General features: G+C 38.6%; 1 long non-coding RNA gene across 1 annotated transcript; it reads right to left on the bottom strand.

Annotated features, from left to right (window-relative positions):
* Positions 1–1,875: 1,875 nt before the first annotated feature.
* Positions 1,876–4,225, bottom strand: LOC127472494 (uncharacterized). Its single transcript, XR_007905028.1, has 3 exons — positions 4,108–4,225; positions 3,609–3,748; positions 1,876–2,001 (listed from the first exon to the last, which is right to left on the bottom strand). It is a non-coding gene; the product is annotated as an uncharacterized LOC127472494 (long non-coding RNA).
* Between the last annotated feature and the right edge of the window lie 656 nt (positions 4,226–4,881).

The following is a 4,881-nucleotide window of genomic DNA, read 5'->3' as shown; positions in this document are numbered from 1 at the left end:
TTTTTTGACACAAGAAACTCCTGTCATTTCCGTAAATAAAGGAACACTACAGTTAATTAAACAGGCACCAGAAAGCACTTGAAGAGTGAGTTTGTGCTATGATGCTTCAAACTCCTTGATGACCTTACAGTGCCTCTGTCTTTGAAATAAATTTTAGCCTCTGAGGATGTGCGGAAATGGGTGTCAATGTGTAGAAGGTTGAAGGAAACAGGAGCTAGAAGAAATCTTCTTGTTCTCTAGTGGAACACCCAAAGATGAGTTTCATGCTTTCCTAGGGCCAGGGAAGCAGAGAGGAGATTCAATGAAATCATTGAAGACATCTGTGCCAGGATCTTAACTCAGGTTTTCCAAAGCCCACTGTAGTGTCTCCTCCAATTCACCATGTTCTCACAACTTTTTGGTGCAACAGTGACTGTCACTCTTAAACTGTGGGCTACAGATTTCCTAACCTGTACTTCTCTGGGCACCCAAAAAAATTGCTAAATAAATGAGGTATAGAACCATCATCAGAATAACAATAACATTTGTTGACTACATGAGTCAGATATATACTGTGGAGGTCGATTTACCAAGGAGGTTATTGGTAGCTCCCATTCTGACCTACAGGCTGCACATCTAAACTACAATGTCTCTAGATGCTAAATCAATACACGCCATATATTTTAATACACACTGTATCTTCTAGAATAACATATTGATGTGAACTATATTATATATTGCTTATGTTCTATAAAACGTAATGTGAAATATACTATTTCAATAAACAAGGTAAAGTGACACTAAAAGAAAAATAGAGGATTTATACTTGTTTAAAATTCACACAATGGTTGTGTCCTTGAGGAGCCAATAATGCCTGTATTGATAAAGATTAGTCCATAAATAAAATGAAAAGAATCCAGACACATAAAGCAAAGAGGCTAGAGAGTGGCTCGCTGGAGTCTGAACTCACTCGTCCCTTTCTTCCAAACTCAAAGTTAACGAGAGTAAACTAGGTTGGTGCTTTTTCATCACCTCTTTTCAGGTCAGTGTCAAGGACTATTAATAATCTCTCAGAACACATTTTATAGAAGAAATATCTGACCAATGTGGAAATTAAAAAGGACCGTCTTTCCACCTAAGGTATGTGTGGAGAGAGAGCACAAGAGAGCAGACCAGCTGGTCAGTAAGTGGTTGGCTGAACAGCTGATGTGAGAAGAAGTCATCACAAGAGCAAGAACAGGTCCTGGATGCCTCTGGAATGAGATGAGAAAGTAATTTTCTTCCTATACATACTCTCATCCTAAGAAGACTCTTTATGTATTAATTTCATGTCAATGAGTAGCCCTACTGACTTCATTAGAACTACTTATGAGTTTAAGATTAATCACATGCTTATGTTTTCCCCTGCTAAAGATACATTTTCAGGAAAATTGTTCTTAAGAACATTTTTTCACCTTACATTAATGCACTGCCTCAGATGTGAGGCATGTAATATTGCTTACTGGCCACCCACAAATCACACAACAAATCACCCAGCATTGGACCTGTCTTTGTGGGAACCACATCAACACCTGGGTCTGCAGCCTTTGGCTGAAGATGCAGAAGAACACACACTGGAGCCAGGGAATAGCAGGGGGAGGAGGTGAAAGTAGCAGGAAACTGAAAAACTAATTATTTACAATAATAAAAATACCTATAGATGATAGCAGTCTAACTTCTAAGTGCCTGACTTCTGAATAGAATTTAAAACCCTCTCATATTGATATAAATTTCTTGTTGTTCTTGAATGTGTCAAGTTGAGGCAGGAAGGAGGTAACACCCAGCAGCGTGACCCTTTCCCTCCTCTGATACCCACTGCTTCATTCCAAGCGATGAATGGGTAAGTACCTTCTTCCACTGGGGATCATAAACCTGGAATCCCTTCTCCTAACAGCAGTCTTCTGTAACTATTTCTTCAAAGAATTGACCCAGCTCTCTCTTCTCTTTTAATGTTCAGGCAGGGAGTGGTGGTTTCCTCAATTCCTATTAGAGATCAGAGCACTCGCTGAGGAAGCGAGACACCTAGGCTCAAAACCTTTCTCAGTATGAAATGGCTGAAACACACATCTCTCTAATTAGTGGGGAATGTGCAAAAAAGCCTCTTGAAATTCTTTTAGAACTTCAGGGTTTGGCTGAAAGCTCTGTAGCATACTTACCAGAGGTGGTGTGGGCTGTGTCCCCCAACAGTCACTGTATGCAGGATCCTGACTGAGTGATCTAACTAGCAGACCGGTTTGCAAATAGGAGTTACTAAGGAGAGGTGTAGCTGGGGCTTTTAATTGCAGTGGAGCGTTTGGTGAGAGATAGGCATTCACTGTCCCGGGACAAGCACTTGCAAGCATACCTGGGGAAACAAATGCCTGGAGAGCATGCAGACGAAGTAGGGATATGCCTGATAATTCTGGATCCTTCAATAGTCCTTTGGTGGGTTTAGAGTCCCAAGTTTAGAGATGTTGCTGTACTGGATCTTCCCAACGTAAAGCTCAGATGGTCAGAAAAATTGGCAAAATGTATTCAAATGAAAATATTTTTAATTTATTCCCCCCTCTTCTCCTTCTTTCATTTTAATATCCTCTTATGAATTTGAACTCTTTCACAGAATTTGTCTCTGGAGGGCTTCTCTGTCTCTCCTTAGGTTCCTCAGATTTAGAGAGACACATAAAAACTATTTTAACTTCTACACTGGGATTTTAATGGTTCCAGCCTGTCTAGCTGCTGGGGTAAATCAGAACAATTTCTCTCTACACCAAATACTGGTGGTTTTTCATAGACATGCTTAAGCCCCTTCATTAAATGTGACTTGCAGTACATGCTGTGTACTTGTAGCAGTTAGCTAAGGAGAGGAGGATACAAATAATGACCAAAAGGCTCAGTAAGACCCCCTTTCAAATATCTTGCAACCATATCCCCAAACTGAGAGCAGATCTGCTTTGCCTATTATAAATGTTATACTATTTGGATGGACTCTTTAAATCCTGCCATTTTTTGCATTTAAAAATAAAAGGATAAACAAAAACACATCTGGTCTGCAAATGTGCATGCCATGTTTGAGCTTGATGCGATTTCTTAATAGTTGTAAACATTGAAAATCAGGGTTCATAAGGGAAATGCCTACTCAGCTGATTGTGGTGCAACTGGTGCAGCTATAACAGGCATCAGACACTCCTGGAATAGCAGATAACTGTGTATGGCTACACAGGCATAGATGGAAAGAAAAGCCAGATGGTGTACTTAACTGCACTTAAAATGATTATGTGTATGTCAATAATGAATGCCCAAATCGGTTTCTGCCATAAAAAAGCTATACATGCATACTAGTAGAACAAATGCAGTTCTATAGGAAAAAAAAGTGTGGATTCCATCACTGTAACAATGTTTATTATGGTGATCAGTTATTTTCTATTTGTTGTGGGTTTTTAAAGTCTTAAAGATTAAGTAATTTACAACACAGTAACAAGAATAAGTAAATCATAGGGGTAATTCTGACAAATAGAAAACTAATACTTATAGCTAATTTTCTTAAAAATGCAAATTACATCTGTTGCTCAGATTGCTGGGAAAAGTTGTTGGATCCTACAGTCTCAAAATACCTGCCTTCCTTGGATTTCATAATGAAATTCTGGCAAGGTCAGCTGAGTTCATCATTTCAAGGTATATTAAGTTGTTTATGCGTGAAAGTTAGGCCTTCTGGTAATCGATGGAGTCTCTACTGTCAACCACAGCATCATACCTATAAATAGATATTTCATATAAGACTTTAAAATAATTTTGTCTTTTTGTATGGAATTTAATGTTCTAGCTGTTTTTCAGTTTTAGAAAAAGAATTTTCTCAACTTAGTTAAATATGACAATTAAAGAATATATTTCCCTCTACTTCCTCCATATGCTTGCTCCCTCTTTCTCCCTCTCTCCCTCTGTAATGGAGAGATTGTGAACCCTTTACACTTAGCAACCCCACTGATTTCAGCAGGAAAGCTGTTGGAGCAAGCCAATAATCAGTTTGAGCAAAGTTAGCAAAATCTGGCTGTAAATAAACACCAAATTCTGTCAAACTCAATCATATCAATCAAATTTGTCTCAATATCATACTTGTCTACATTCAGCTGGCACAGTATGCAATGACAGCCCAAACACATTGGCTAAGGCCAATTTATTACGTGTTTCCTCTCATGATCTTTCTCTCCGCATGGAGTGCCACACTGACATATCATCCTAATGCTTCCATTTCTGGAATGAGCAGAGTATCCTCTGGCTGGAGTAATAGCAGCTTAGGTTGTGATGACACTCATAGAGTTTAGGCTCTCAAATCTCTAAAGTACTTTTGAAAATTGTATGCAATATTTATTACCCCTCCAAATTGCAATTCAGTGGAGTAGCAGAAGAGAATTGGACTGGCTTTCATTACAGTTTCCTGACCTTTTATCTAATGTAAAAACCTATTTTTAATTGCTGGTATCTCTGCCAAACCTTAAGAATTGCCTTGTATGCCTTAAATGAGCCCCACTGGGTGCAAGCATTATGACATTGTCTAATTACACAGTCACATTTGAATTTTGTTTCAAACTACTTGTGCTTCAGTCTCTGCATAGGACAGAAGGAGCTTAGCTGAAAAGTAAATATTCAATTTTAGTTCTCTTCCCATTGCCCAATATGTCCCCCATGCCTTATTTACTGCACAGTGTCCAAACCCTGCTTTGAAGATAATTACTCTGTCCGTTCCAGGTTTTTCCATAGTGCCTGTTGCTACAGTACCTGAACATTTTAAAAACTTTAATGAATTTATATGCACAAAACCCCACTCAGGTGAGAAGTAGCATTATTCCATTTTGTAAATGCTGAACTGAGACACAGAGAGTTGAAAAT

This window comes from Manacus candei, unplaced genomic scaffold, assembly GCF_025592945.1.
Source record: "Manacus candei isolate 608988 ecotype Guabito, Panama unplaced genomic scaffold, ASM2559294v1 h1tg000028l, whole genome shotgun sequence".
Classification (NCBI taxonomy): domain Eukaryota; kingdom Metazoa; phylum Chordata; class Aves; order Passeriformes; family Pipridae; genus Manacus; species Manacus candei.
Note: the sequence above shows the minus strand (reverse complement) of the source record. Positions and strands in the feature narration are given on the sequence as shown.